The sequence below is a fragment of the Coregonus clupeaformis genome, chromosome 7 (assembly GCF_020615455.1).
Source record: "Coregonus clupeaformis isolate EN_2021a chromosome 7, ASM2061545v1, whole genome shotgun sequence".
NCBI lineage: Eukaryota > Metazoa > Chordata > Actinopteri > Salmoniformes > Salmonidae > Coregonus > Coregonus clupeaformis.
Genome location: NC_059198.1, coordinates 69,135,130 through 69,155,903, shown reverse-complemented (window position 1 = coordinate 69,155,903; position 20,774 = coordinate 69,135,130). Strand labels below are relative to the sequence as shown.

Here is a 20,774-nt window from a genome sequence, read left to right as displayed (position 1 = left end):
AGTCAGTGGTGCGCTTCGTCAGCCCGGCACGGCCCGTTCCTGCTCCCCGCACCAAGTCAGTGGTGCGCGTCGTCAGCCTGGTCCGGCCCATTCCTGCTCCCCGCACCAAGTCAGTGGTGCGTTTCGTCAGCCCAGCTCGGCCCGTTCCTGCTCCCCGCACCAAGTCAGTGGTGCGCTTCGTCAGCCCGGTCCGGCCCGCTCCTGCTCCCCGCACCAAGTCAGTGGTGCGTTTCGTCAGCCCGGCGCGGCCCGCTCCTGCTCCCCACACCAAGCCAGTGGTGTGCGTCGTCAGTCCGGCACGGGCCGTGCCTGTTCCACCGGTGGCTGGTCCGGCACCGGTCAGATGCTTCAGCGCCGAGCTAGAGCAATCCGCTCCACCAGTGTCAAGTTCAGCTCCAGCCAGCGGGGCCAGACTGGACCAGGGGCGCTATGGGGGGTTAATTGGAGGGTGGTGGTCAAGGCCGGAACCAGAACCGCCGCCGAGGAGGTATGCCCGCCCAGCCCTTCCCTGTTTTGTTTTAGTTGAGGCGCGGTCGCAGTCCGCGCCTTTAGGGGGGGGTACTGTCACACCCTGGCTCTGGGACTCTATATGTTGAGCCAGGGTGTGTTCATTCTGTGGTGTTCATTCTAGTTTGTTGTATTCTATGTTTGCCTGAGTGACTCCCAATCAGAGGCAACGAGTGTCAGCTGTTGGCTGGTTGTCTCTGATTGGGAGCCATATTTAAACTGTCTGTTTTCCCTTTGTGTTGGTGGGTTTTTGTTCCGTGTTCGGTCATTGATACCGTGGACGTCACGAGTCGTTTCTTGTTTTGTGTTTAAACTTTAACTAATTAAAGTATGTTTGTTCATCACGCTGCGCCTTGGTCTGTTCCATATGACGATCGTGACAATAAAAAATATGAAAACATCTTTATATGAGCATAATTAATACCCCAAACTATTTTTTACAGTGTTTGCCTTGGTGATTTCATTAGGGGTACAAAATGCTTCGCTTAGAGGTTTCGTGTTTTGCCACTGTGCTATTGTATGTTTTGCCACTGTGTTATTGTGTGTTTTGTCCTGCATTCCGTTCCCTGGTTCTGTTGGGGAGCTCTGTGAACAAGTTCAGGAATGAGGAGCTTTCAGGGGCTGCTAGCTTTCCCAGAGGAAGTGTGTACCAGGGCTAAGCAGAAAAAGTGCCAAGATGAATTGCCCTTCCCGTTTGATTTGACATCTACACTTGGTATCTCACAGTTTTATAAGGCTGGTGCTTTATTTTGTCCCTTGTACAAAATCAACACACCCTCCTCTAACTTTACATTGCTTCCAGAGGGCTGGAGATTGTTTGCTGAAACCATAAATCCTTGTGGACAGCTTCAGCCAGCTTTCTGTATTAAAGAGGCTATTTCAGTAAATTGATGTAAATTACAAAATGCGGATGGTAATTATTCCTAATTTTCAACTGAAGGTATTCCAAAGAATGGCCGTTGCCAGCTCCTAGCTGGTATGTATTTTATGGCTTTACATCTCTAAATGAGAAACATTTTGTACTGTTGTTGCCATGCCTACTCTACACTCCTCCTGCGCTTTACTTTGCGCTGTCTGTGTTTGTTTTCATTTTCTGTGTACTACACGCTCAACCTAAACGAGTGAACAAGAAAAGGGAGAGAGGGGAGAGAATAAAGAGAGGGAGGGAAGGAGGTAGAGTGAAAGAGAGAGTGAGAGCAGCAGTCAGAAAAAAACACTGCAGCAAATATTTCTGAAGTTTCCTCTTAGTCATGCTCTATCTGTAACAGGATTTCAGGTTGTGGACTGGATGCTGTGAGCAGATGATACCCCTAGCACACGCCACTGGAGCTGCTCTTCGCAACTAGCTACTGTACTGTATGTTTGAAATATGTAGTGTGTAATGTGTTATGCTGCCTAGCGCTATGACTCAAGCGACTCTCTAATGTTTGGTCTGGGATGAGGAGGGATGTCCAGTCCAGCAGCTCTCTCAGGTTGGACTTGTAGAGGTATGTGTGGAACCAGCTTAGATTTAGACTAAGTCTTACAGTACAGTAAACTTTCCTCAAGTCAAATCCCCCCAAGTCAATCATTTGAATGCTGGGTTTTTCTCTACTGAGAGAGAGATGGGGGGGGCCGTAGGGAATGTTGTTTACCTTGACTTCCCTCAGTAACATCCCTTCCCCTCAGTCCAGAGCTCAGCTCAGCTAAATGCTGCCTGTTTGGGCTGTTTGCTCACAGCGTGGAAGGAGCAGGGGCCTGAAACATGATGTTGCATCTCAAATGGCACCCTATTAGTGTACTACTTTTGACCAGGGCCCTGATCAAAAGTAGTGCACTATATAGGGAATAGGGTTGCCATTTGGGACACATTCATGGGAATACTGCGCCAGGAGGACAGAAGTTCCAGGATCAGGCCTGTAATGCCTGGTTGTCAGACCCAGGTGCTTTTATGGAGGATTTAGAGACCCCAACTCTTAAGGAAGCACCAGCCCAACACCGGAGCAATTAACACTGTGACACCTTCATGTGGGATGGGAGGGATGTGTGTGTTCATGCATTGCACAATGCATTGCTAACGCAACAATGTGTAGCAGGGCAGGCCTAGGCCTCCCACGCCCCAGCCCAGCCTATGAGCCAGAGAGCAGCCAGGGGAAGCAGTGTGCTCCTGCAGCTCACTTCTCTTCTAGGTCAGGACTCTCTGAAGTTGAAGCCCTTTCTTGCAGTCAAGTGACCTAGTGGCCTCATGGGTGGAATGTTATTCATATTTTTCATAATTTCATAATTAATGAACATTATTTCAAAAAACCAGCTGAAAATCCAGTGTTTGTATGTCAAAGAGTTTTGTCATATTTCAGTCTTCTATGATGTATATAAAGTGTAATATTGGGATGCAAACTTAAAATGGAATACATTTCAACTCTATATCTGACATGGTACAGGTGTTTTCTTTTTTTTGAGCCCATAACCATGTGTGTGAGGGGTATACTTTTGTTTCAAAGTAGATTTGTTTAAGACTACCAAGAAACACTCTGTGTGACCCTGATTTAGCCCACTGCAGTAAAAGGTTAAAAACCTCAGCTTGATTCATTTCTCAAATGAGGGTAGTGCGAGTGTTCATGTTACTGCGGTTTGCTAATATTCTAACAAGTGGCGTATTATAGTCTTTGAGATCCCAGCTGGGGAGGAGGTGGAAGAGAGAAAAATGCAAAGAGAGACACGCTTATCTTAGCATAGCTGTGCGCTTGGGGAGACCTTATTTGGCCACGTCTGAATAACATGCTATGAAGTTGGCAAAATGCTGATTCTGGCACTTTGCAGGCATCCTCTCTTTTCCCAAAAGAGACTTGTGTCTGAGCCTTGTGTGTATAACGTTTCTTTGCAGCATTTCAGAGGTGTTTTGGATGCTATTAAAACACAACAACATATAAACTAATGTTACTGCCACAGAAATGCTAACTGATACACTGATGCAATGAAAGAGACTAGTATTCATAGGCCAACATCCTTTAAAAAAAGAAATCCAAAGCAGGGAATTAATGGGAATAGAAGGGAATGGTAGTATTATTTTCTCAGCTTTCTGGGGGTTTTAAATGTTCGCCCAGAGTGTGTCTGTTTGTGTGCTCACTGCTCATACGCGGAGAGAAGATGGAAGCCTCATCTTTCATCTGTTTTCCTTTCACTATTTATCTTTGAGCAGAACATTCTGGGAATGTCTTTTTCTCTGCTCACTGGCACTGCGCTAGGCTGCTAGCTAACCACACAAATGTGCGGAGCAACCTTTTAAGAGTCAGAGTTCAACCTCAACCTCACATTGACTTACATTATGAACACACTGATAACATGGGAACAGAACAGAGACAAGTACTGCTCTGTAATGATCAGACCAGTACTGAACTCCCTATCAGGGCCAAGGGCAGGCTGGTTCAAATAGATGGAGATAAGAGTTAATGAGGCATGATCTGAGGGTCTACTAGATGGCAGAGATTCACATTAACCCACGCGCACACACACACACACACGGACACACACACTCTATTATAGTCAGGCCCAGTGCAGTCAAAAACATGATTTTTCTGGTTTTATATACAACAACAAAAAGTATTTGATCCCCTACTGATTTTGTAAATTTGCCCACTGACAAAGAAATTATCAGTCTATCATTTTAATGGTAGGTTTAGTTGAACAGTGAGAGACAGAATAACAACCAAAAAATCCAGAAAAACGCATATCAAAAATGTTATAAATTGATTTGCATTTTAATGAGGGAAATAAGTATTTGACCCCCTCTCAATCAGAAAGATTTCTGGCTCCCAGGTGTATTTTATACAGGTAACGAGCTGAGATTAGGAGCACACTCTTAAAGGGAGTGCTCCTAATCTCAGCTTGTTACCTGTATAAAAGACACCTGTCCACAGAAGTCTCCACCATGGCCAAGACCAAAGAGCTCACCAAGGATGTCAGGGACAAGATTGTAGACCTACACAAGGCTGGAATGGGCTACAAGAGCATCGCCAAGCAGCTTGGTGAGAAGGTGACAACAGTTGGTGCGATTATTTGCAAATGGAAGAAACACAAAAGAACTGTCAATCTCCCTCGGCCTGGGGCTCCATGCAAGATCTCACCTCGTGGAGTTGCAATGATCATGAGAACGGTGAGGAATCAGCCCAGAACTACACGGGAGGATCTTGTCAATGATCTCAAGGCAGCTGGGACCATAGTCACCAAGAAAACAATTGGTAACACACTATGCCGTGAAGGACTGAAATCCTGCAGCGCCCGAAATGTCCCCCTGCTCAGGAAAGCACATATACATGCCCGTCTGAAGTTTGCCAATGAACATCTGAATGATTCAGAGGAGAACTGGGTGAAAGTGTTGTGGTCAGATGAGACCAAAATGGAGCTCTTTGGCATCAACTCAACTCGCCGTGTTTGGAGGAGGAGGAATGCTGCCTATGACCCCAAGAACACCATCCCCACCGTCAAACATGGAGGTGGAAACATTATGCTTTGGGGGTGTTTTTCTGCTAAGGGGACAGGACAACTTCACCGCATCAAAGGGACGATGGACGGGGCCATGTACCGTCAAATCTTGGGTGAGAACCTCCTTCCCTCAGCCAGGGCATTGAAAATGGGTCGTGGATGGGTATTTCAGCATGACAATGACCCAAAACACATGGCCAAGGCAACAAAGGAGTGGCTCAAGAAGAAGCACATTAAGGTCCTCCAGACCTTAATCCCATAGAAAATTTGTGGAGGGAGCTGAAGGTTCGAGTTGCCAAACGTCAGCCTCGAAACCTTAATGACTTGGAGAAGATATGCAAAGAGGAGTGGGACAAAATCCCTCCTGAGATGTGTGCAAACCTGGTGGCCAACTACAAGAAACGTCTGACCTCTGTGATTGCCAACAAGGGTTTTGCCACCAAGTACTAAGTCATGTTTTGCAGAGGGGTCAAATACTTATTTCTGTTATTAAAATGCAAATCAATTTATAAAATTTTTGACATGCGTTTTTCTGGATTTTTAGTTTGTTATTCTGTCTCTCACTGTTCAAATAAACCTACCATTAAAATTATAGACTGATCATTTATTTGTCAGTTGGCAAATGTACAAAATCAGCAGGGGATCAAATACTTTTTTCCCTCACTGTATATTTCCACACTATGAGGTTGGAATTGTGAAATTGTGAAAATGCCATTTTAGTGTAAGAGCTGTTTGAAAATACCGCCTGACATTTCAGCCTGTTCTGGTGGAATTTAGTTTTGTCACCAGGTGGTAAATTAGTGAATAGACCAATAAGAAAGACAGTTCCAAACCTCTCTGACATTAACAGCTAGTTTTCAGTTTTCCCCTCACTACTCAGACCCCTCCCAGACAGTCCTAGCAAAATTCTTGCTTGAGAAATTGTTCTTTCTAAGAAGCTATTTTTGTGTCTTTTTGCCATTTTAATTGAAAACAATCACAGTAGGAAGGTACTTAATTGTTACCCAGAAATGATTTGATATTGCGATAAAAACGGTTGCATTGGACCTTTAAAGGATCTCCATGATGAATGCCCTGTAGGTGAAAAACAGAAGAATCCCATCACTTCCTAGCTGGTTGAACATCTGGTAGAGAGGGAGGGAGGGAGGGAGGGAGGATGGGAGAGTGAGAGAGAGAGAGAGGGGGGGGAGAGAGAGGGAGAAAGATGGAGAGATACTTCCTGACCAGTTAAGTCAGGCTAAATAACTAAAGCTCTCCTCCTTCATAAGGCACAGAGACCAGGGAGCTAAACCATTGGAGAGGCAGGCACACTGTTTCATGAAATGAGTCTGAATCTATTCAGTGAGGGGATTTAGGTGTTTACGAAGGTCTTAGGATCCTTTTATTTGTATGCAGGACAATGTCTAGAATATTGTTTGCTGTGTTACTTAAAGGATCAATTAGGATGTGTCGTTCCAACACCAAAAAGTAGGGACACAATTGGTTGACTGCTCAAACACGCCTGCAAAGTCTGGTTCAACATATTCTTGCTATACGAGTTGCTATTTTAGTTGCTATTTTACAGAGCTTTAAAGCTTACTTTTTGAGTTAGGCCTCAAACTTTAGAGCCTGAAAAGTACCTAGAATATACTTTATGATTAATGCATTGTCAAGTATACATTTTGTTTGGGACTCGTGAGCTTTAGAGTGTTTAGTTTAGAGATTTGAAGTAACCTGTTTCGTTTATTACTGATGCAAACCAGAAAGCCTCCAAAACTAAGTTGTGTGGCTTAAGAGAGCTCAATGGCACACCATTGTGATTTAATGAAGGAGCACACATTGAACACATTTAAAACGTCCATTGTGCCAGAGTATTTGTGCCTGCATTTACTTGATGTAGTCTCTTTCTGCCCACGAAAAAAGCAAAGATACCATACTAAAACCCATACTCTGTTTTTATTTGGCAGGCTGCTCCATCTCCATAGGTTTACATGTTGTGACAGTATAATAAGTACAGTGGCTTGCGAAAGTATTCACCCACCTTTGCATTTTTCCTATTTTGTTGCCTTACAAACTGGAATTAAAATAGATTTTTGGGGGGATTTGTATCATTTGATTTACACAACATGCCTACCACTTTGAAGATGCAAAAAAATTGTGACACAAACAAGAAATAAGACAAAAAAACTGAAAACTTGAGCGTGCATAACTATTCACCCCCCCCCCAAAGTCAATACTTTGTAGAGCCACCTTTTGCAGCAATTACAGCTGCAAGTCTCTTGGGGTATGTCTCTATAAGCTTGGCACATCTAGCCACTGGGATTTTTGCCCATTCTTCAAGGCAAAACTTCTCCAGCTCCTTCAAGTTGGATGGGTTCCGCTGGTGTACAGCAATCTTTAAGTCATACCACAGATTCTCAATTGGATTGAGGTCTGGGCTTTGACTAGACTATTCCAAGACATTTCCCCTTAAACCACTCAAGTGTTGCTTTAGCAGTATGCTTAGGGTCATTGTCATGCATCCCAGTCTCAAATCTCTGGAAGACTGAAACAGGTTTCCCTCAAGAATTTCCCTGTGTTTAGCGCCATCCATCATTCCTTCAATTCTGATCAGTTTCCCAGTCCCTGCCGATGAAAAACATCCCCACAGCATGATGCTGCCACCACCATGCTTCACTGTGGGGATGGTGTTCTCGGGGTGATGAGAGGTGTTGGGTTTGCGCCAGACATAGCGTTTTCCTTGATGGCTAAAAAGCTCAATTTTAGTCTCATCTGACCAGAGTACCTTCTTCCATATGTTTGGGGAGTCTCCCACATGCCTTTTGGCGAAAACGTGTTTGCTTAATTTTTTCTTTAAGCAATGGCTTTTTTCTGGCCACTCTTCTGTAAAGCCCAGCTCCGTGGAGTGTACGGCCTAAAGTGGTCCTATGGACAGATACTCCAATCTCCACTGTGGAGCTTTGCAGTTCCTTCAGGGTTATCTTTGGTCTCTTTGTTGCCTCTCTGATTAATGCCCCCCTTGCCTGGTCCATGAGTTTTGGTGGGCGGCCCTCTCTTGGCAGGTTTGTTGTGGTGCCATATTCTTTCAATTTTTTAATAATGGATTTAATGGTGCTCCATGGGATGTTCAAAGTTTCTGATATTTTTTTATAACCCAACCCTGATCTGTACTTCTCCACAACTTTGTCCCTGACCTGTTTGGAGAGCTCCTTGGTCTTCATGGTGCCGCTTGCTTGGTGGTGCCCCTTGCTTAGTGGTGTTGCAGACTCTGGGGCCTTTCAGAACAGGTGTATATATACTGAGATCATGTGACACTTAGATTGCACACAGGTGGACTTTATTTAACTAATTATGTGACTTCTGAAGGTAATTGGTTGCACCAGATCTTATTTAGGGGCTTCATAGCAAAGGGGGTGAATACATATGCACGCACCACTTTTCCGTTATTTTTTATTTTTTTTATTTTTAAACAAGTTATTTTTTAAATTTCCCTTCACCAATTTGACCTATTTTGTGTATGTCCATTACATGAAATCCAAATAAAAATCCATTTCAATTACAGGTTGTAATGCAACAAAATAGGAAAATCGCGAAGGGGGATGAATACTTTTGCAAGGCACTGTAACTCTTTTGAACACAATCAAAACGTTTAATGTATTATTTTATGTAAAACCCAAAATGTGGGGCCCCCAAAAAGAACATGTTCACTAAACAGATCAAACAGCAGATCCATTATACAAGCAGCAGTAATAGTCGGATATAATCTGACCTTTGGAGTAGGTTTTTAATGCCTAGCTATGCGGCTGCCTGCTAGACAAACGCTTTCATCTGAACAAACTTTGTAGAGAGAGGCAGAGGCAGGCAGGCAGCCATGTGCTGCTTGCAGCTGTAACCCATGTCCCATGCTCATGGCCTGGTTAGGAGGTTAAAGAGGGACAAACAGTGAGAGAGAGACACGCCACTGCAGCCTGTCACAGACAAGTCGCAGCTACTGTATACTGTGCATTGCAGCATTACATTTACATTTTAGTCATTTAGCAGCATGAGTGGCAGTGTGTACACTTGCAAGTAGCATCTGACTTTGCGCAAACTACTTGATACTTACAGTAAATCTCTTGATAATGGAAAGTGTTGTATGTAAGTGTCATATCACCTCTGATTCACCAACTGCTTCCTTACGAGAATGAATGAGATTGAACAGATTGTAGCGACTTTAACCCTGTCATCTCCTCTCTCCTCCCTGCTCATACAGCTCCTGCTAGGTATGATGGGCTCCACTGACAAGGTCCTTCAGGAGGCAGCCGCTGGCTGTGTGGCTAACATCCGCCGTCTTGCCCTGGCCAATGAGAAGGCACGATACGGTTAACCAACATATAGGAACATTCTCACTCTTCCTCTCACTTTTCACTGTCTTCATTTGATAATAACAATAAATGCTTTCTTTCTCCTGTTTTGTGCCCATGCCAGATACCCCACCACTGTACCTGAGAGTGAAGCGGTTTAGAGCATGTATTGTTCAGATGATGATGGTTAACCCTGTCCTCTCCTCTCTCCTCCCTGCTCATACAGCTCCTGCTAGGTATGATGGGCTCCACTGACAAGGTCCTTCAGGAGGCAGCCGCTGGCTGTGTGGCTAACATCCGCCGTCTTGCCCTGGCCAATGAGAAGGCACGATACGGTTAACCGACCACAACCACAACCAGCAGCTACTGTGACCTCATCATCACCTCTTGGGTCTGATTGGATGTCATGGGTCCAGATCTACTCCAGTAGCCTTCCATCCACAGAGACTCTTCCCACTATCCCTCTATCCTTTCCACCCATGCCACATAATATAGGAGTGATTCAAAGCAAATATACTGAGTGATGCGTGTGTATTTATGTCCCTTCTTCCTTCTGCCTCCATCTGTAATAGCAGGAAGCGTTTAGTCCATGCTACCCATTCATTTAGATAATTATTTCATTTGGAGGTCATACAAACATATAGGAACATTCTCACTCTTCCTCTCACTTTTCACTGTCTTCATTTGATAATAACAATAAATGCTTTCTTTCTCCTGTTTTGTGCCCATGCCAGATACCCCACCACTGTACCTGAGAGTGAAGCGGTTTAGAGCATGTATTGTTCAGTCACATTCCTTACATAATCCACACGAGACACTGATATCTAAACAAGACCACATCTGGTTGTGTTACTCACTTCAACACAAGCACCTTAAAACTGTAAATATGTCTGCGAATCACAGGGAACACAAACACAGACACAACCTCCAATGAGTCATTGAGAGATATTGGGAACATAATAATGCATTGTTGGGCCAGTATATACAATACCAGTCAAAAGTTTGGACACACCTACTCATTAAAGGGTTTTTCTTTATTTTTACTGTTTTCTACATTGTAGAATAATAATGAAGACATCAAAACTATGAAATAACACACCTGGAATTATAAAAGTGTTAAACAAATCAAAATATATTTTATATTGTATATTCTTCAAAGTTGCCACCCTTTGCCTTGATGACAGCTTTGCACATTCTTGGCATTCTCTCAACCAGCTTCACCTGGAATGCTTTCCCAACAGTCTTGAAGGAGTTCCCACATGTGCTGAGCACTTGTTGGCTGCTTTTCTTTCACTCTGCGGTCCAACTCATCCCAAACCATCTCAATTGGGTTGAGGTCAGGTGATTGTGGAGGCCAGGTCATCTGATGCAGCACTCCATCACTCTCCTTCTTGGTCAAATAGCCCTTACAAAGCCTGGAGGTGTGTTGGGTCATTGTCCTGTTGAAAAACAAATGATAGTCCCACTAAACGCAAACCAGATGGGATGGCATATCGCTGCAGAATTCTGTGGTAGCCATGCTGGTTAAGTGTGCCTTGAATTTTAAATAAATCACTGACAGTGTCACCAGCAAAGCACCCCTACACCATCACATCTCCTCCTCCGTGCTTCACGGTGGGAACCACACATGCGGAGATCATCCGTTCACCTACTCTGCGTCTCACAAAGACACAGCGGTTGGAACCAAATATCTCAAATTTGGACTCATCAGACCAAAGGACAGATTTCCACCTGTCTAATGTCCATTGCTCGTGTTTCTTGGCCCAAGCAAGTCTCTTCTTATTATTGGTGTCCTTTAGTAGTGGTTTCTTTGCAGCAATTTGACTATGAAGGCCTGATTCACGCAGTCTCCTCTGAACAGTTGATGTTAAGATGTGTCTGTTACTTGAACTCTGTGAATAAATTATTTGGGCTGCAATCTGAGGTGCAGTTAACTCTAATGAACTATCCTCTGCAGCAGAGGTAACTCTGGGTATTCCTTTCCTGTGGCGGTCCTCATGAGAGCCAGTTTCATCATAACACTTTATGGTTTTTGCAACTGCACTTGAAGAAACTTTCAATGTTCTTGAAATGTTCCGTATTGACTGACCTTCATGTCTTAAAGTAATGATGGACTGTCGTTTCTCTTTGCTTATTTGAGCTGTTCTTGCCATGATATGGACTTGGTCTTTTACCAAATAGGGCTATCTTCTGTATACCACCCCTACCTAGTCACAACACAACTGATTGGCTCAAACGTGTTAAGAAGGAAATAAATTCCACAAATTAACTTTTAACAAGGCACACCTGTTAATTGAAATGCATTCCAGGTGACTACCTCATGAAGCTGGTTGAGAGGATGCCAAGAGTGTGCAAAGCTGTCATCAAGGCAAAGGGTGGCTACTTTGAAGAATCTCAAATATAACATATATTTTGATTTGTTTAACACTTTTTGGTTACTACATGACTCCATATGTGTTATTTCATAGTTTTGATGTCTTCACTATTATTCTACAATGTACAAAATAGTCAAAATAAAGAAAAACCGTTGAATGAGTAGCTGTGTCCAAACTTTTGACTGGTACTGTGTGAGATTTGCTTATTTGCTCAACACTCTGTCTGTCTGTATACAAATCAAGAAGATATTCTCTTAAATGTTGAATGATACTCATGAATTAAACGGGCAGAATATGGCGATAACATCTCAGAATACAATAGAAGGACCCTCCTGCACTACAAATATGAGTAAATATGAATCTAAACATGTAATTGGTACGAGCAGTTTCCCTATTAATCACAATTACCTAATTTATTATCTGTTGCATTATGGGTAGACATAGTCATTATAAGTAATTGGGAAAATGTATATTTTGAAATGTCCTCATTATTTTTGCCTGTAAAAACACTAGCAAATAAGTATTTTTGGGCACTGGGACCACCTCAGAACCAAAACACTAGCGTGGCATCTGCTCAACAATACCCTTTAAACGACTCATAAGAGACCAGAATTTTTCTAGGATCCATTAAAGACAATAACTATTGCTGCCTATTTATACAAAAAATGGCATGAAAAAAAAGAGAGAATGGATTGCTTTTTTATTGAAGAGAATACAAAGTATAAGAAACGAGAAGGGATTCAATGAGAATGGATTGCTGCTTAAGCTCGGACATCCCTACTAGTGTGGTAGGAAACTTGATGAGTGAGTGTGTTCTCCTACTCCTCTGTCTTGTGTCCAGTGTCCTTAGTCAAAACAAGCCATGTTAGTTTCCATTGTTTTACAATGGGCTGCATTCAGGCAGGCCATAGCTGCTCTACCTCTCATCTGGTCTCCTCCAGTGTCTTGGTCCTAATTAGCCTCCCAGGCATACTGTAGCACTCAGCCACCGAGCCACTGGAGGCATCCCAAATGACACCCTATTTCCTATATAGTGCAAAGGGCTCTGGTCAAAAGTAGTGCACTACATAGGGAATAGGGTGCCATTTGGGACACAGCCACTGAGACTACTGACTCCTCCTGACTCCCATAAAACATTTCAAGGGACTTTCATCATTAATAATATCAGCCTGGCTGAGCTAATATTGAAAATTAGCAAAACATCAAAAATATGTGGTCGCGAGTTCTTCATCACTCTTGTGATGTTTTAAGCAGTACCAGCTGTCACTGAGGGTTACTGTGGGAGCACGGAGACAGAGAGGATAGGAGAGAGTGAACTTTAACTTGATTACTCTGAAGAGGGAACTCCTTCCAAAAATCTGAACGAGGAGCTGGAGCTGGCTGATGAAGGCCATTGTATCGAAACAATTCAAAACAAATAAATACCCCAGTGATTAATGGCACTTTCATTGCTCATGCAGATGCACTTTACGACCTTTCAAAAAACATGCCGTATCGGAAAACAGATTTTTAACCTAAACAAGCAGATGCTTGAGCAAGCCCCTCATGTTGTGTGCTGTCTCTCTGTTTCTGTATTTTCTCTCTCTCTCTGCCTCTTTCTCTCTCCCTCTGTTTCTCTCTCTGTTTCTCTCTCTCTCTGTTAAATGTTTCGATTTGGAGGTCGCTGACTGGAAGGATATGCATAACTAACATCATTAAACAAATGTTGCATGTTTGACTGAAGGACAGGAATTTATGAGATGTACTACTCCACTACATGTTTTAGCCATCGGTAAGGAGGGGCAGAGGCAGCAGAGGCAGATGCACTGCTGCCTGGGAGTTTAAGGGGCTTAGCATTATCCACAGTGCTTGAAATGAAAAATATATATTCCTCTTGTTCACAATGTCTTCCCAATTAGTGCTGCTCAGTCAGGATGACTGATTTACAATTTTAAAGCATCCTCCTTGTTATCGTAAATAAATGTGTTTCTTGTCTTGACTGTGTTTCTGAGCCCTGTGTTGCACTTTGAAGAACATCAGATAAAGGAAAGGGAAGTAGAACTAGTAAGATGGTTTCTCTGAGCTCTGGTCCTCTGGCCCATCGATCCCACAGTTCAGTTGAGTGTATTAGCGGAGCTACAATCCCTCTGAGAAAGGAAACTGCCACTTTCTGTAGCCTGTTGGCCGGCACAGGTACATTATTCATGGGAAATTAGAGGTTGTGTCTCAACGCCTTGGCAGAGGCAGCAATTACGTCCGGTCGGTCCCTTTCCTTTAGTCGCCATCACTGGAGATTCTGTCCTTCTCATGGCTTCATTAAAAGGGGACAGACATAGTGGAGGGATATCCCTGACTGTTGTTGACCGGTCTGTTGTCCCCAGGTTTAGGGAAATGTGAAGGCCTGGCTGCCACACCCGCTAGACTGACTAGTACCTCTGACCGATGGCATGACCCTACTGTACAGTTCACGCACAGTCCAGACTTCATACTACTGTAATTCTCTATAGGTCAGGTGATGGGCTTAACCAAGGTTCAAAGGTCATATTGACTGTTTAATATACAATACAAGACAGTACATTTAGTAGGAACTGGTACTGAAATATTGGGATATGAGCTGCTCAACTGTTTCAGAATGGAACTCTCCTTTTTAAGTTTCTGAAAACTTCCCACATCTCCCCAGGCAATCGGTATTTCATGAAGAAACAAATGAACAGTAAAAGTCCTTTCCAAATATCTGAAGTGGCTTTTTCTCCTCCCTTTAGAGAACATTGTGCCATTTTAATATGAAACTCCCAACCGAAGCACAGCATGCTTACGGTTGCAATTCAGCCATTAAAAACGTGCAGCAGCATACACAAGTGCCTCTCAGTGCCACGTCCAAACAGTGAGAAAAACCTAAAGCCCACAGTAGCAGCAGGAGCACGGGTTAGGAGTAGGACTCAACATAGCTGCGGGAAATAGGGGTGCTGAGGGTGCTGCCCTGAAAAAAATAATATATATATTAATACAAATATATGTTTCACAAAAGTAGTGCATTGGGCCTTTACTAGTATTAGCGGACCGATATAGATATCTGTAGCGCGGGCAAAACATTTTTTTCAGCATCTCAGCTTTGCCAAAAAGGTAGATGTATAATTAAGAACAGTATCTTGCAGGATTCAATAGTTGGAATTGTAAGAGTTGTTGCGCTGTCCCTTTCTCTATGATTGTAATTCTAATGGAATCCAGAAAGAACAAAATCCTATCCTAAACATTTACATCAAAAGGTGCAATGTTATGGGCAAAGACACAAAACATCCACATCAAATTAAATATTTTTCTTGATCAAATAACATGGAAAACAACCACTTTTTGTGCAGTATTAATTTACCATCCTTACAAACCACTGAATGTCAATGTACATTACTGTATTGTACATAGGCTGGTCATCTAGGTTTGTACCTGTAGACTTTCCATCACCATGAAGAAAAACAATGCATAGTACAGTAATTGAGAACATTGAGAAATCAAGTGGTTTGTGATGATATGATGTGGCTCAGTTGGTAGATACAGTGCCTTGCAAAAGTATTCATGCCCCTTGGCGTTTTTCCTATTTTGTTGCATTAGATTGATTTTTATTTGGATTTCATGTAATGGACATACACAAAATAGTCCAAATTGGTGAAGTGAAATGAAAAAAATAACTTGTTTCAGAAAATTCTAAAGAATAAATAACGGAAAAGTGGTGCGTGCAAATGTATTCACCCACTTTGCTATGAAGCCCCTAAATAAGATCTGGTGCAACCAGTTACCTTCAGAAGTCACATAATTAGTTAATCTAAGTGTCACATGATCTGTCACATGATCTCAGTATATATACACCTGTTCTGAAAGGCCCCAGAGTCTGCAACACCACTAAGCAAGGGGCCCCACCAAGCAAGCGGCACCATGAAGACCAAGGAGCTCTCCAAACAGGCCAGGGACAAAGTTGTGGAGAAGTACAGATCAGGGTTGGGTTATAAAAAAATATCCAAAACTTTGAACATCCCACGGAGCACCATTAAATCCATTATTAAAAAATGGAAAGAATATGGCACCACAACAAACCTGCCAAGAGAGGGCCGCCCACCAAAACTCACGTACCAGGCAAGGAGGGCATTAATCAGAGAAGCAACAAAGAGACCAAAGATAACCCTGAAGGAGCTGCAAAGCTCCACAGCGGAGGTTGGAGTATCTGTCCATTGGACCACTTTAAGCTGTACACTCCACAATGCTGGGCTTTATGGAAGAGTGGCCAGAAAAAAGCCATTGCTTAAAGATAAAAATAAGCAAACATGTTTGGTGTTCGCCAAAAGGCAAGTGGGAGACTCCCCAAACATATGGAAGAAGGTACTCTGGTCAGATGAGACTAAAATGTAGCTTTTTGGCCATCAAGGAAAATGTCTGGCGCAAACCCAACACCTCTCATCACCCCGAGAACATGTTTTTCATCGGCAGGGACTGGGAAACTGGTCAGAATTGAAGGAATGATGGAAATTCTTGAGGGAAACCTGTTTCAGTCTTCCAGAGATTTGAGACTGGGACGGAGGTTCACCTTCCAGCAGGACAATGACCCTAAGCATACTGCTAAAGCAACACTCGAGTGGTTTATGAAAATGTATGCACTCACTAACTGTAAGTCGCTCTGGATAAGAGTGTCTGCTAAATGACAAATATTTAAAATGTTTAAGGTGAAACATTTAAATGTCTTGGAATGGCCTAGTCAAAGCCCAGACCTCAATCCAATTGAGAATCTGTGGTATGACTTAAAGATTGCTGTACACCAGCGGAACCCATCCAACTTGAAGGAGCTGGAGCAGTTTTGCCTTGAAGAATGGGCAAAAATCCCAGTGGCTAGATGTGCCAAGCTTATAGAGACATACCCCAAGAGACTTGCAGCTGTAATTGCTGCAAAAGGTGGATGAGGTGAATTGTTATGCACGCTCAAGTTTTGTGCTTTTTGTCTTATTTCTTGTTTGTTTCACAAGAAAAAATATTTTGCATCTTCAAAGTGGTAGGCATGTTGTGTAAATCAAATGATACAAACCCCCAAAATATCCATTTTAATTCCAGGTTGTAAGGCAACAAAATAGGAAAAATGACAAGGTGCTTGCAATACTAGGGTTGTGTGTTTGATTCCCACGGGGGACCAGTACAAATATGCATACACATGTATGCACTCACTACTGTGAGTTGCTCTGGATGAGAGCGTCTACTAAAAGAAATGAATAGACTATTTCAGTTTTCACATAGAAATAAGTTGCATTGCAAAGTATTTCAAGAAACTGGAAAACATATATCAAGCAAGTATTTTTATATTCCACAAGTATTATCAGATTAACTGTTTTGTACAGTTAATTATCAGACTCAAGTTACAAATGCTGGTAAACATTCAAATACATTCAGTTTTTAAAATCACAAAAGTAGTGCACTGGGCCTTCACTAGTCCTGTATTAGCAGACAATATAGACCTCTTCAGCACAGGCAAAAAATAATCTGCAAAAATATTGCAGCACCCTCAAACTACTTCCTGTGGCTATGGGACTCAACACGGCCTCTGTTCTCAATCTGTAAATGGGGTTTTATATCATTACAGATCTCTCACACAAACAGCCAGGCCTGTTTGTTGGTTGGTCTGTAGTGTTGTAGCGTGTCTCCTACTGTTTGCACAGCGGGCTGCAGGCAGTGTGTCAGTTTCCCTCCCTACGGGTCATGTGCCCTCAGAATTCAATATTCCTTAAAAAGGTTAAATGCGTCTTGTAATCCGCTTGCATTACTGGGTGGTTTTGAGACATTTTTAAAGGGTTTCATTGCCATAATGAATCCTGACGTTACCATCCTTAAAGTGTAAATAACTAGCTAGCCTGACAATAAATACAAATATAAATTAGTGGGCAAATACCACAGAGTCTGGGTCATGTTTCAGGGCTAGTAGAGTAATGTCTCCATAAAGGTCTCAACAATATGAATAAATAATACCTACATTGGTAATCACAGCCCATGTACTTTATAGGGCTTCGAGGTTTGCTCAGAGAGGAAACTTACCTGTGGTTCTGACAGACCAAGGAGAGCAGAGCAGTGATGGTTAGGGCATTAGGAAATATTTTCATAAAGGGCAAGAGATTTATATACAAATAATACTCAGCCGTTATCTGTGGTGCTTTATCAATAAAACTGCCATTACCATTGTGTTCACAAAATTGAACTTTTGACCTAACAGTAATAATTTACTAACATAAAGCCAGTATATACTATGACAAACCCAGTCTTTACACCACAAGCTGGAATGATCTAGCTGTGACATATACCTTTTGGGAAACACTGATATACTGTAGGCTGCTACTGCTACTGCTCAGACACATGCATAGTCACACACGCACGTACTGAGACAGAGATGAATTGGCGTAGACACACACCCACACAGCTGTGAGCCATAAGCCATCCAGATTTTCCTCATTGTTCAGAACCAACCTGAGAGCTGAGCTCCTTGTGGCTCCCCACCAAAAATTATATTATCCCTGAGCTTTCATCAGGGTGTTTTCATCAAGCTATCACAGCTCAGCTCTGGACTACAGAGGTAGAAACATGCAACACAGAGGAATGATACCCAATCAACACATCAACTGTGAGGTATAACAGAACTTCCTACTGAGTATCTGTAACACATTATTTCTGCACTTTTTAAGACACATTTACACCTGAAATTAGAGACTCTCAGAAGTTTATGCTTCAGAGATATCTACTCAAAAGCAAAATTAGTGTCAAGGTTTCTACTGAAAAGCTATATTAGGGCCATTCGTTCGATTGCCCTGTCAATCAACCTACCTGTCTCTATTCCACCAATCATCTCCCTGGCTTTCTGATACATCACCTGTCTCTCATGTTTACATTTACATTTACATTTTAGTCATTTAGCAGACGCTCTTATCCAGAGCGACTTACAGTTAGTGAGTACAAACCTTTTTTTTCTTTGTTCATACTTTTTTTTCCATCATTCATGTTCTGCTCTCTCTGACCCTGAATTGGTTGCTGTTTTTCTCCAGCTATGTTTATGACATTAATGAATGTCCTTCCCCTCAGCGCCATGCATCACGCTAAAGCACAGCCCAGCCTTCTGCTGTCAGTCTGCCCCGGCCCAAGCCTAAGCCAAAGCATTCCCAAATACTTCAGATGTTTCTCAACTGTCTACTCAAAAAGAAAAACACACGTACAAAGAGAGTGAGCGGCACTAAAAGTTTAGAGTCAACGACAAAGACATGATAAAAGGCACACGTGCAATGCATAAAACCTACATATTCATGAGATTCAGGAGGCATTGATGTATTTTTAGGAAGCCATACAGTATATATAAAGGGAAACACAAGTAGTAGAAGTGAATAGTGTGCCCAAACATTTACAATATTCATTAAGACACTGTAATTGCCAGAATTGCAAGCATCAGGGCCACTAATTGCATCTAGGATGTGTCCCAAATGGCACCCTATTCCCTATATAGTGCACTACTTTCAAAAGTAGTGCACTATGTAGGGAATAGGGACCCATTTGGGATATAGCCCTAACAGTTCTGGGTCTGTAATTGGTTTAAGTACACTATATACACAAAAGTATGTGGACACCCATTCAAATTAGTAAATTTGGCTATTTCAGCCACACACGTTGGTGTATAAAATCGAGCACACAGCCATGCAATCTCCATAGACAAACATTGGCAGTACTGAAAAGCTCAGTGACTTTCAACGTGGCACCGTCATAGGATGCCACCTTTCCAACAAGTCAAATGTGGGTTTGGCGGATGCCAGGAGAACGCTACCTGCCCGAATGCATAGTGCCAGCTGTAAAGTTTGGTGGAGGATAAATAATGGTCTGGGGCTGTTTTTCATGGTTCAGGCCCCTTAATTCCAGTGAAGGGAAATCTTAACGCAACAGCATACAATGACATTCTAGACAATTCTGTGCTTCCAACTTTGTGGCAACAGTTTGGGGAAGGCCCTTTCCTGTTTCAGCATGACAATGCCCCTGTGCACAAAGTAAGGTCCATACAGAAATGGTTTGTCGAGATCATGTGGCAGAACTTGACTGGCCTGCACAGAGCCCTGACCTCAACCCCATCGAACACCTTTGGGATGAATTGGAACGCCGACTGCGAGCCAGGCCTAATCGCCCAACACCAGTGCCCGACCTCACTAATGCTCTTGTGGCTAGAATGGAAGCAAGTCCCCGCAGCAATGTTCCAATATCTAGTGGAAAGCCTTCCCATAAGAGTGGAGGCTGTTATAGCAGCAAAGGGGGGACAAACTCCATATTAATGACCATGATTTTGGAATTCGATGTTTGACGAGCAGGTGTCCACATACTTTTGGTCATGAAGTGTAAGTGTGGAGAACTACAGTGCATTCGGAATGTATTCAGACCCCTTGATTTTTTCCACATTTTGTTACATTACAGCCTTGGATTAATGGATTAAATTCCCTCATCAATCTGCCCACAATACCCCATAATGACAAAGCAAAAACAGGTATTCAGACCATTACTAAGTACTTTCTTGAAGCACCTTTGGCAGCGATTACAGCCTTGAGTCTTCTTGGGTATGACGCTACAAGCTTGGCACACCTGTATTTGGGGAGTTTCTCCCATTCTTCTCTGCAGATGCTCTCAAGCTCTGTCAGGTTGGATGGGGAGTGTTGCTGCACAGCTATTTTCAGGTCTCTCCAGAGATGTTCGATCGGGTTCAAGTCCAGGCTCTGGCTGGGCCATTCAAAGACATTCAGAGACTTGTCCCGAAGCTACTCATGTGTTGTCTTGGCTGTGTGCTTAGGGTTGTTGTCCTGTTGGAAGGTGAACATTCGCCCAAGTCTGAGGTCCTGAGCGCTCTGGAGCAGGTTTTCATCAATGATCTCTCTGTACTTTGCTCCGTTCATCTTTCCCTCGATCCTGACTAGTCTCCCAGTCCCTGCTGCTGAAAAACATCCCCACAGCATGATGCTGCCACCACCGTGCTTCACCGTAGGGATGGTGCCAGGTTTCCTCTAGACGTGACGCTTGCCATTCAGGCCAAAGAGTTCAATCTTGGTTTCATTAGACCAGAGAATCTTGTTTCTCATGGTCTGAGAAT

General features: G+C 42.9%; 1 pseudogene; it reads left to right on the top strand.

Annotated features, from left to right (window-relative positions):
* LOC121570293 overlaps nt 1-9,313 on the top strand; it is a 62,216-nt pseudogene extending 52,903 nt beyond the window's left edge.
* The last annotated feature ends 11,461 nt before the right edge of the window (nt 9,314-20,774 follow it).